The sequence below is a fragment of the Siphateles boraxobius genome, unplaced genomic scaffold (genome assembly GCF_051911475.1).
Source record: "Siphateles boraxobius isolate OS27281-9 unplaced genomic scaffold, OSU_SipBor_1 12, whole genome shotgun sequence".
Taxonomy (NCBI): domain Eukaryota; kingdom Metazoa; phylum Chordata; class Actinopteri; order Cypriniformes; family Leuciscidae; genus Siphateles; species Siphateles boraxobius.
The window spans coordinates 17621861-17635070 of NW_027508722.1; positions in this window are offsets into that span (position 1 = coordinate 17621861).

Below are 13210 nucleotides of genomic sequence, written 5' to 3' on the forward strand. Positions count from 1 at the left end.
GTGGCCATAGCATGCAGTGAAGCAGCCGCCTGTCCCGCCGCTCTGTAAGACTTCGCCACCAGGGTCGACGAAAATCTACAGGCTTTGGATGGGTGCTTAGGCTCGCCCCGAGAAGAAGCACTCTGCGGACATAGTTGCATGGCAACAGAGCGTTCAACCGGGGGAAGCCCAGTGTACCCACGGGCAGCTGCCTCATCGAGGGGAGGAAAGGCGGATGAGACCAGCGAGCGGTCCCGAGAAGACAGGGGGGTCTTCCAGGACTTCGAGATCTCATCATGCACATCCGGGAAGAAAGGTATTGGGGTTTGCCGAGGACGAGGGTCGGCGGCCTTACCCAAAAACCAATCGTCCAGCCGCGAGCGCTCAGGACAGGGTGGAGGCCTCCACTCAAGTCCGATGCTCGCGGCTGCCCGGGAAAGCATGGCCGTCATCTCCGGATCAGACTCGAGCACAGCCGTATGCACACCGGAAGGTGGCAGCTGTGACGAGCCCTCACTTCCAGAAGAGTCAAACCCGCCTAGTGATGCTGCAACAGACATGGCATCTTCCTCTGTAGCTTCAACTGAAGCCCGCGGGCCACCAGAGGGTAGACCCGCGGGAATCAGCAGTTCACTAGCGGGCACCGTCATTGAAGAGGGGGGCTGGGGTCGCGGACACATAGTCGGCGCCTTGTTCCAGACCGTAACCCTCAGATCACCCTGGCCACCAGCCGCAGGACGGGGGGTGGATGAGGGGACTCTCACTCTTGCGAGTTCACGGAGTCTCGACCGTAATGACGCGATGGTCATGTTCCCACAGAGAGAACATGAGTCATCCACGAGCGCTGCTCTAGCATGATCAATGCCCAAACATACTATGCAACGCTCGTGCCCATCAGAGTCCGATACCAATCTGCCGCAACCAGAAGTACACGGGCGAGACATCTTTAAAAAGACGTGCCACGTGTAAGCTCTTTTAGTGAGAGAAAACTCAAGTGTTGAAGCACCCGGGGAGAAACGCACCGACTGGCAGACCACTGCAACAGATCAGCAGGAAGCACGCTCTCGCCGTAGATCGCCGTCACACCAACACTCGAGGTACTCGTTTGTAAAGCTGACAATTCAGAGATGGCTTGTGGAGAGAAGAATACACTTGGCTCCGAAGCGAAAACATATCTGCTTGCTGCCGGCTTCCTCCTTTTATACCCACGAGGTGGGGCGGAGTTACGCCATGCAAATTCCGCAGACCCATGGCATTTCTTTGCCATTGGCTCGTTTTGTAATACTCGAAGTTGATAGGCTTTCTAAGCGAAACCCCATTCGTCGTCATCCGACGTAACTCGGAGTGACAACGAAAGGGAACCATAATTTTAGCTCGTTTTTTGACTCGCCGGAAAGGATGATCCGATCTTCCAGCGCATGAACAGATGAAGAGAGGGCTAGGAGATGCGCGATAAAGGGTCGGCCCTGTGGAATAATGCGCATCGCATAATTTAGGTGGCCCAGCAGCGAGAGGTTTTGAACAATCTGTGCTGTCTGTAAAATTGGATGCGATTAAAATGATGCGATTGATTTTTTCCTTAGGCAGTGAGGCCTGGAATTTTGCTGAGTCCAGATTGATGCCTAAGAACTCGATGGATGTAGTTGGACCCGATGTTTTCTCCTGGGCTAACGGAATCCCTAGCTCGGCGAAAACTTTTTTCACTGTGAGGAGGTGAGCCTCGGGGATGGTATCGTGAGGTGAAATTATTAGGAAAACGTAGAGCAGATGGAGAAGATGAGGAATTCCATAATTATTGGAAAGGATCCAACATATGGCTTCAGAGAGACTGTCAAAGATTTTTGGGCTGCTTTTGCAGCTGAAAGTTAAGCGCATGGCGAAATAATACTTTTTCTGCCAGTTTACACCGAATAAGTGCCATGAATCGGGGTGGATTGGCATTACTTTAAAAGCAGAGGAGATATCTACTTTTGCAAGCCATGCACCTCGTCCAGCTATTTTAATCATGGTTATGGCTTGTTCGATGTCATGATAGTTGAGAGAATACTCTTTGAGAGGGATGAGACTATTGATGCTCGGATATGGAGAATTATGGGGGGCTGAAAGGTCGATTATCAACCGCTTTTTTCCAGAGAATTTCCTGGTAGCCACACCTATGGGGCTGATGCGAAATTTGTCAAAAGGGGGGCCTCGAATGGGCCCATCATGAAACCGGATTCAATTTCTTTTTTAATTAGCTTTTTTACTACTCCAGGCTCTGCTAAGGCGGACTGAAGGTTAGGTGTCCTAACCACTGATGGAGATCAGTGTCCAACGCTCCCCAATTCGGACACTGATTCCATTGGGAAACGCGGACGGCGCATTTTGCGGAAACAGCTTGTGGTACGTATAAAAAGGACTACCCCCATAAGACAACGCGAGCTCCGCTATGATAGACAGATAGTCGTTCAGCTCGCGCCATCTATGGGGAAAAGACGAGCATACGATTTCTGTATAGCGGCTGAAGGCAATACAGAATTCGGCTAGTGACAATGAACGTGATGTAACCTGTGAGTTATTTTTAAGAGTGACTGAAATGTCGCCGCAGTCTACTTGGCGATTGGACTCGGCTGGGGGAAACAGGGACAGGAGAGAACCCAAATCAACATCTGCACCTGCGAGGATTTGAGCTCTGATGTTGATCGTCACTGGAGGAGGTTCAGTTGCTACTGCATTCGGAGGGGCTGGTTGAGGAGTGGCTGAGAAGAGAGAGAAAGGAGAACGCACTTGGAGAGGGTTAAAGGGATGGAAAATCGGGGCTGTGGCCGTTTGCGGAGGCATCCTCGCGCGGACATCGGCCCCCGGGTTAGGTGGAGGAGGAATAGGAAGAGCATAGTGTGGAAAGGGAAGGGGAAGGAAATGCGCCGGCGATTGACCGGCTAACGGAGGCATCCTCACGTTAGGGTGAGCACCTGACGCTTGGGAAGGAGGAAAACTGAAAGAAGTAGAAGAGAAGAGAAACGTTTGGGGATCGTGTAAGAAAGTGGAGCTGCCGGGATCTAGAGTGTGAGGTACCACGAAGGGAGGGGCTGAGGAGGGGAATTGACCTGGAAAAGGTTGGCGCCCTTCCGTGACTGGTTCCGGGGCGCGGCCCAGGCTAGCGGAAGGTCTGTGACGGCGTAGCACGGGGGCGGGGCCCGGCGTTGCAAGTGAGGAAGGAGGTACTGCGGGACGAGCGATCGGGGCCCTGCGAGCCTTGTTTGTTCGAGCCGAAGGAACTGGAGCTGAAACAGAAAGGTGAGAAGATTGTAAGGTGACATATAAATTAAATATTTCTGCTTTTCTCATCCTGCGGGAGAAATTTGCATCGGAATTAATTAGGGCTTGTCTTAGCCCCCTAACTGTCCACTTCCCTATGGGAGGGATGTTTGTGTGAGCTGGAAGGTGGGAAGGCGCGGAGGAAGACGATGATGAAGATGATGAGTTCCTCGCTGGCGGTGGTGAGGGGAGTCTTCGGCGTCTTGGAGTATGCAAAGAGGATCTGGAGGGCCGACGTCCCCTGGTTAAGGATGGAGGCTCAATGTTGTCGTTGGCTGCTGGAGAAGGAAGAGTCGCTGGATCTGCATTTTGCGGTGGAGATGACTCCGTGATGAAAGATTCATCGTCGGAGGGGAAGAACTCGGACATGACTGCACGAAGGCGGAGTCAGATGCTGAGAAATTAGTCATGAGACAGGAGGTAAGGGAAGGCTTTATTTATACTGGCTTCTTCTTGTGCTGATTGGATGAATACCTGAACATGCTCCTCCCGAACTTTGATACATAAAACTTCATTTAGTATTAGCATTACAAACACTGAATTAATACCAACATATAACAGTAAGTAAAGGACATGCTATATCAGATAATTGGGAATGTTGGACAATATTTATATATAACAGCAATAGAATAGCTTTACAGTCAACTGTTGTTTTTGTTTTTTTGCAGTAGCTAAGTATTAATGACCGTTAAAGCAAGCCGAGATAAAACACACAGCCACTGTCCATCATGTTCTATAAGATCATCATGTTTGTAGCATGATCCAGGGGATTACCCATACAGAAATGTAATATGTCAATATAAGTAAATTACATATATAGCCTAATGTCAGTGCCCATGTATGTCTGCTGCCTATATGAGAATTCATATAAAACACATAGACATATATGAAACAATATAGCAAAAATGCCACATGTAAGTGCCATATATTTTCCCATAACTGCACATAAATGTTAAATATATGTAGCCTAAGACGCATATGTATGCATATATGTACTTATTTCAATGCATCAGTATCACATGCATGTTTGTTTACATACATTTATTAAATATGTGGGAAACAAATATGTATGTCACATATTTATACTTAATGTGTCAGGGTTACATCATCCAGATCACCATCTCTGCCCACTCGTTCCCTTTCACCCAACCAGACTTTTCCCCGTTCATTATCCCCTGAGTACTAATCACCGTCACCTGTGTCCCATCAACCATATGGACTATAAAACACTCACCTTCACTGCAGTCACTTGTCTGGTCTCGTCATTCCATGGCTCACAGACTTCCCGATCACTTACCTTCTACTTACCGTCGCTTCACTCATCTTGGATCAACCCATCCGTACCAGCCATCGCCACGCCACCTGCAAGAGAGGGAAAGAAAGAGAGAGACTTAAAACCACAGCTAAGCTTCATTGAACTTTCTATGTTACTTCTTCTCACCTGTTATCTCCGACCGCAATCCTTCTGCAAAATAAACACTGATAACTTACCATCTTGTCTGATTCCTCTGTGATCCGTGACAGAAGACCAGACCACAGAAAGGAGTAATTATGCAGAATCAGTCGGATTTAGAAGAGGATTCCTCAGCGGCTAATCCTCCGGTCGCCGCGGCACTCTTTCCACCACCTCCACTTCCGCAACCTCCCGCTGCTTCGTTCACTGCCTCTGCGAGTCCCATGGCCCTGCCAGCGCCCTACTCTGGTGAGGCGGAGAACTGCAGTGGGTTTCTTCTCCAGGTATCCTTGTATATCTCCATGAATGAGCATCAGTTCCGTAGTGATACCGCCTGGGTGGCTTTCATTATCTCACTGTTATCTGGTCAAGCACTTCGATGGGCACAGTCATTGTGGGATTCAGATGCCCCGGTGGTCAAATCCTTCTCAAGTTTTAAACAGCACTTTAAAGAGGTTTTTGGGCAAACAATATCAGAACTGTCCATTCACGACCAACTCTATAACCTCCGTCAAGGAAATTCTTCAGTGAGTTCGTATACGCTTCAGTTCCGCACACTAGCCGCAGCTAGCGGCTGGAATGAAACCGCCCTGATCACCGCCTTTCGTCATGGTTTGAATTCCAACGTCCGCCAGCTGTTGGTGGTGTATGAGGACAGCATGGGGTTAGAGAATCTGATCCAGCAGACAATCCGTACAGCCCAGCGTCTCACCGCTTGTGATAGGTTTGTACCCACTGTAAGTTCTCCGGCGCCTTCAGTCACTCCTCCAGCACCAGTTCCAATGGAAGTAGACTCCACCCACCTTTCTACAGCTGAACGCCAGCGCAGATTTCAACATTCCCTCTGTCTATACTGTACTTCCGACAAGCATCTCCTCAGTTCTTGCCCTGTACGACCTCCGCGACAGGCGGTAAGTGCCATTCAACTCTCCCCGAAGATTGAGCCTCTCACACGTACCGGAGTACATGTATTAACCTCCTGTGTTTGTCTCCCAGCGGAAGCCCTCATTGACTCCGGGTCTGCGGGGAACTTCATATCCACCCAGTTTCTCCAAAAGTTGAATATTCGGCGACGCCGTCTGTGCCGAGATCTTCCCGTCCAAACCATACAAGGCAAGCCATTAGGTCGTGGTCGAATTCGCCATTATACACCCACTCTAACTCTTCGTATCGGCTGTTTACACTCTGAGGAAATTTCTCTTATGGTGCTGGAGGAGTCCACCGCGGATATCATTCTGGGACGTCCCTGGTTAGTACAACATCAGCCGGTACTCCACTGGGGAACTGGAGAGGTACTCCGTTGGGGTGAAGATTGCCATAGATCCTGCCTCAGTTCCATCCAGAAGGTTCATTCTTCGTCCCGTTCCAAGTCACCCGCGGGGGAAACTAGAGTTCCTGTCTGTTCTACTTCGGTGGAAAGCCCTGAAGTCCAAGTTCAAGGCGAAATCCCAGTGGAGTACCAGGCGTTCCAGGACGTATTCAGTAAGGAACTGGCAACCAAACTACCTCCACACCGGCCATGGGACTGCGCCATCGACTTGCTACCCGGAGCCACCCTTCGCAAAGGTCGTATATATCCTCTGTCCATCCGGGAACAGAAGGCCATGGAGGAGTATGTGAAGGAAGCTTTACATCAGCAGTTTATTCGACCATCTACCTCCCCTGCCGCTTCGAGCTTCTTCTTTGTGGCCAAAAAGGACGGAGGCTTGCGGCCCTGTATCCATTACCGTCATCTTAACTCTCAGACTGTCAAATTCAGCTATCCCCTTCCTCTGGTACCTGCCGCCCTGGAACAGCTGCGTGGTGCACGCATTTTCTCCAAACTGGACCTTAGAAGTGCGTATAATCTGATCCGAATCCGGCATGGAGATGAGTGGAAAACTGCCTTTGTGACCCCCTCGGGCCACTACGAGTATCAGGTCATGCCTTTCGGACTGTCCAACGCTCCTGCCGTCTTCCAAGGTCATATGAATGAAGTCCTTCGAGAGTTCCTCAACCGTTTTGTAATCGTCTACATTGATGATATACTCATATACTCTTCTTCTATGTCTGAGCACCATCAACATGTCATCCAGGTCCTCGAGAAGCTGAGAGCACACAGGTTATATCTGAAGCTGGAGAAGTGCGAATTTCACACCTCTACCGTTCACTTCCTGGGTTATGTCATCAACCAACAGGGCATCCAAATGGACCAGAGGAAGGTGGAAACTATCCAGAACTGGCCACAACCCTCCTCCGTAAAGGAACTGCAACGATTCCTGGGGTTCGCGAACTTCTATAGACGATTCATCCGGAACTACAGTCATATCAGTGCTCCCCTCACTTCTTCCCTCAAGGGACGGCCCAAGTCTCTGTCCCTATCTCCCTCCGCAGTACAGGCCTTCCAGCGTTTAAAGGAAACTTTCATCACTGCTCCCATCCTCATTCATCCAAACCCGGACCTTCCGTTTGTGGTAGAGGTAGATGCCTCATCTACTGGAGTAGGAGCAGTTCTCTCTCAGCGGCAGGGTGAGCCACCCAAACTCCTTCCATGCGCCTTCTTCTCCAAGAAATTAGCCCCGGCGGAGCGGAACTATGACGTCGGTAACCGAGAGCTGCTGGCCATCAAACTGGCCCTTGAGGAGTGGAGGCACTGGCTGGAGGGAGCTAACCATCAATTCACAGTAATCACCGATCATCGCAACTTGGAGTACTTAAGGGAGGCTAAAAGACTGAACCCTAGACAAGCCCGCTGGGCTCTATTCTTCACACGCTTCAACTTTGTGGTTTCATATCGTCCCGGGAGTAAGAATTGCAAGGCTGATGCACTTTCACGACTCCATCACACCTCTGTTGAAGATCTTCATCCCGAACCTATGCTCCCTCCAGCCGTAATCCTCAGTCCAATTGTCTGGGAGGTTGACCAACAGATCGCCCAGGAACTGACACGTCAACCCGCTCCGCCGGGAGGTCCAGAAGGGCGTATTTTCGTACCTCCACATCTACGTACTCCCCTTCTGGACTCCGCTCACTCCCTTCCGGGCTCTGGACATCCGGGTAGCAAGCGTACCCTCTCGCTCCTCAGTCAACGGTACTGGTGGCCGTCCATCTCCAGAGATGTCTCCAGGTTCATCCGCGGTTGTTCAGTCTGTGCCATCACCAACACCCCGAGGAGAGTCCCAGAAGGCAAGCTCGTGCCGTTACCTCTTCCCAGGCGACCATGGTCACACATTGGTGTCGATTTCATGACTGATCTACCCAATTCAGAAGGCTTTACCTGCGTATTCGTTGTTGTGGACAGGTTCTCTAAAGGTTGTAAGCTGATTCCCTTACCTGCTCTTCCCACTGCGTTACAAGCAGCTGAAGCTCTATTCCACAACGTCTTTAGGAACTTCGGCCTCCCAGAGGATATCGTCTCGGATCGGGGACCTCAGTTCATCTCAAAAGTATGGCAAGCCTTCTTCAAACTCCTCGGGGTCACCATCAGCCTTTCCTCAGGCTACCATCCGCAGACTAACGGCCAGACTGAGCGGAAGATTCAGGAGATTGGACGTTACCTGCGGACGTACTGCCATCAGTACCAGGACAGCTGGAACCGTTACCTCCCATGGGCTGAGTATGCCCAAAACTCTCTGCGGCAGAACACCACCGGGCTCACCCCCTTCCAGTGTATCCTTGGTTACCAGCCTCCACTCTTTCCTTGGTCGGGTGAGCCCTCGGAGGTTCCAGCTGTCGACTTCTGGTTCCATCAGAGCGAGGGGGTATGGGACTCAGCTCATGTGCATCTACAGCAGGCAGTACGGAGACACAAGGAACAAGCGGACCGTCACCGACTCGACACCCCTCAGTATCAGCCAGGTCAAAAGGTGTGGTTGTCGACTCGAGACATCCGTCTCCGTCTACCTTGCCGTAAGCTGAGTCCTCGATTCATCGGACCATTCACCATCCAGAGGCAGTTGAACGAAGTGACCTACAGGCTCAATCTTCCCCCTCATTTCAGGATTGCTCCTTCATTCCATGTTTCCTTACTTAAACCCTTCACTGACCCTGTCACCCCTGTTCCCTCAGATAACCTTCCCACTGACGTACCTCCTCCCGTTCCCGTTGAAGAGGAGCCCATTTATCGAGTCCGCTCTATCATGGATTCTCGGCGGCGAGGTCCTCGGCTGGAGTACCTGGTGGACTGGGAGGACTACGGACCAGAGGAACGTTCCTGGGTCCTGCGAGATGACATCTTGGATCCAACGCTACTCACCCAGTTCCACAGTGATCATCCGGATCGTCCGGCTCCCAGGGGTCGTGGTCGACCTCGCCACCGGCAGCGCCCGTCTCAGGCGTCAAGAGCCGCCTCGGGAGGGGGGGGGTACTGTCAGGGTTACATCATCCAGATCACCATCTCCGCCCACTCGTTCCCTTTCACCCAACCAGACTTTTCCCCGTTCATTATCCCCTGAGTACTAATCACCGTCACCTGTGTCCCATCAACCATATGGACTATAAAACACTCACCTTCACTGCAGTCACTTGTCTGGTCTCGTCATTCCATGGCTCACAGACTTCCCGATCACTTACCTTCTACTTACCGTCGCTTCACTCATCTTGGATCAACCCATCCGTACCAGCCATCGCCACGCCACCTGCAAGAGAGGGAAAGAAAGAGAGAGACTTAAAACCACAGCTAAGCTTCATTGAACTTTCTATGTTACTTCTTCTCACCTGTTATCTCCGACCGCAATCCTTCTGCAAAATAAACACTGATAACTTACCATCTTGTCTGATTCCTCTGTGATCCGTGACATAATGTTGTCCATGTATGCGAGAAACCAATACTAAACTGTAATATATGCAGATATATGGTATCATATATACAGTAGATTAACTCAAGTATTTTCTTCACATGTTTGGACACATAAATGTTCATATATGTTGCAGGCATAGGCTATATTGTGTTCTCAGATAAGTCAAATATATGTATAAATATATGTCATGCTATTTAAAAATATAAAATATATGGCCATACATTACATTTTTGTATGGGTAAAAAGTACAAAATATATTTCAGGCCTAGTGGAGTTGGTAACTAATAATAGTAATAAATGTGTAAAGTTGCATAAAATGGAAATACTCAATAAAGCAAGAAAAACTACCTCAAATGTGTATTTAATGATTGGATTAACTGTTATCTGTGCTGTTGTCCAGTAACTCCAGTTGGAATTTTCACCCCAAAATGGCGGCGGCGCTACCAACGCGCCACCTAGTGGCTGTTTCCAAAAAAGCATCAGAGTTTCGCCTCTTGTTCTTCTAAACTCTGGCCGTTTCTCAATATGCGTTCTTGTCTGTACTTGTGTTCTTGTGGACTTGTGAAACGTCATCAGTCGCTGCCCAAGTACTGTCTCAATACACAAGTTTGCATTTTGGCAAGAACGGTTAAAAATCCCGGAAGTGTTCTTGACACGCCCATTTTACCGAGGATGCATCGGTTGGTTACTTGTGTGAACTTGACAGCAGAAATATCCCAGCATTCATTTCGGCATTCAAGGCAGGAGCGGGGAGCAGAAAGGCAGAACAACAGTAAGTCGTTTTTCTACAATTTCGTATGCTATTTCATCACTAAATTCATTTCTGAGAACATTTGATGCGAGAAATCTACTGTGTAGATTTCAAATATTGCCATTTTTACGAAAATGTATGGCGAATCGAAAATATGCTCAAACATTTTCGTTAGTGAAGAATCTCCATAAGCGCACGCGGGTGTAGCTAGTGAGCCAACCGACCAGTCATGCTAAAAACCTGGCTGTTTGCATCAATAATTCTTGTTATGTTTGGGTACTGAAGACGGCGCTGTGCGGGGGTATAGCGCAATACCAGCAAGAACACATCGCCTCAAACTGTCAGCAGCGTTCTGTGTGCTCGTCACCTTGTAAGTTCATTCTTCCAAGAACAACTAGCAAGAGCGCTCTCCCCAAGAACACAAGTCCGTTCTTTGCATTCTTGGTTTTGAGAAACGGCCTCTTTGTTACTAATGGCTGGCATCTGGATGTAAGCCCAAGTAGAGGAGAACGCGCATGACGTCACATCTTGTGAATTTTCGCGCCAATTCGGACCCGACGACTCCACACACAATTGACCTATGGCTAAGCCACGCCCCCAAACGCGATGAGCCAATCACAGTGCGCATAGCTCCCAATACACTCGGACATTCTCTGCTTCCACGTCCATTGAAATGCATTGCAGTTAGTCAGTTTTCATTCGTTTTTATATGTTTTTTCTTGTCATTTTAAGTTTAAAATGGTCAAACGGTGTGCATGGAGTACATGCAACTCCGACACAGGTATCCCGAGAGGCTGGGCGACGGTGTGTATTTTTTACCCTGTCCAAATTAAGCCACATCTCAACCGAGATAAGTGTCTGCTCTGGATTAAGTTATGCGGTAGACCACAACACCAACTAAACGTGGATAAATTAAACAAGGATGTCTACATCTGTTCTAAGGTAACGTTAAGTCAACAACGTATTTGAACGTTATTTTTAACATCTAACTTAACGTTAGGCTAACGTTAGCCTAACATTAGAAAACGTTAACGTTAGCTTCTAACTTAGCTACGTTGTACATCATGTCCCTTAGCTTCATTAACGTATTTGTAAATAACGGAGATAACAAATGTTAGCAATGTTGTGCTGAATGATTAATGTAAATACTGTAGCACCAAACTAATGGAGAGGTAAGTTACTCTTGGTAAAGATGGTAAAAAGGCTTGTCCTGGAAACGTATGCAACTTAGACCTGTACATATTTAATTTGATCACAAACCATTAATTACATATTAAAGCACAACATTTTAGAAAACTTTCTACCAAAACAACTGGGGAACTTTGTGGGGGTTTTTTAAAGCAAAAACATGTAGCCTTTTCACTCCTCTTCAACATAACTAAATATAGGGCCTGTCACCGAATGTTGACTGTTTGTCCGAGTGAGTGTAGGGGGCATGGCTTAGCCATATCAATTGAGTCTAAAGGCTGATAGAGACAACCGTGGTGGACATTAAGGTGTCATTCTTTCTATTACATTATGGTTGGCTCATAAATGTACAAATGAAAACTCTATCTTAAAGATTTTTTTAAAGGGTAACTAAACACTAAAACAACTTTTTTTAGTTAATGATCTCTATGGAGCTTCATAAATGCTGTTCATTGATTCCAGTATTTTTTTTTGTCATTTGGGTTTAAACAAGTGTTTTAATTCTACAATATATGGTTTAAAAAGGTCTGAGTGCTGCCCTCTTCAGGTTGAACGGTGGCTACTGCAGTTGAATTTTTCTATTGGTGGTTGCAGTGGTTCGTGACGTAGCGGTTGTTGGTGACGTAGGCAGGTTCCATACAAAGAGATGCATCTCAGGTGCACGCCTCCCTCCGCCGGGCTCTGCCCACTTTTCCAGCATTTTTCAAATATTGCCAGTGGGTGGAGTCAGGCTATGACCAGGGGTTTAGTTACCCTTTAAGTAAAAAGCTACACAATGCTCCTTTAAGAGTCCTGACCGCAGCGGAATCCTGGAGAGTGACGTAGGACTGAGAGAATCCCCAGTTCTGCGGCACAGCGCCACAATATAAAGTTAAGAAAACTAAACAATCGAGAGAATGTCTACTACCTCAGATTTAACGTTTTATCTGTACATCAGCATCAGAGAATAATATTATAATCTCGTTCATGGTAGAGAAAGCTGCTTACATGTGCAAAACTAATGTGAAGACTTTGTTAACACAGCTTTTGTGTCTTTATCAGCTTTTCCACGTATCTATACTGGTCCTGATTATCATCACAAATACTTACCACTTGCTCCATTTCTGTAAATCCGTTTTTATGAATGAATGACTCTCTCACGGTTGCTCTATAGTTTTCTTCGTCAACAGCCGCTTGCACCCCCTGCTGGTGAGGCCAACTAACAGCTCTGGAGATTATCAATCGGCAATCTACTGATATTCCTTCCGTTCCTGGATATTAAATGTTGAATTTTCTGTCGAATTTGAACTATTGAATATGTGGAAGCGAATTTGTAAAGCTTAATAAAATGGACTGAAAATTGCCTGTCGAATATTATAGGTTGTATTTTTAAACAGAATGAATATTTTGGAAGTGAAATCTGATAGGTGGAAATGGATTATTGAATTTTTAATAATAAAAACATGTGTCAAATGTTTTGATTTCAAATATTCACAGCTTAAGGTAACACTTTAGAATACGGTTCCTTCGTTAATGAATAACTACACAAGAACCAATGAGTAACACAATATTAAGAATCTAGTAACTATTATTAACTAACAAGAAACTCTGATTAACAAACTAGTAATAGCGCACAGATGAAAGTGGTAGTTCACTATTAACTAATAAATAACTACTATTTTTTTAATGCTTCCCAGAGAACTACTGAAAAAGTTTATTAACAATCTAGTAACTATACTATTAACTAAAAAGAAACTCTGATTAACAAATTAGGAAGTAATAGTG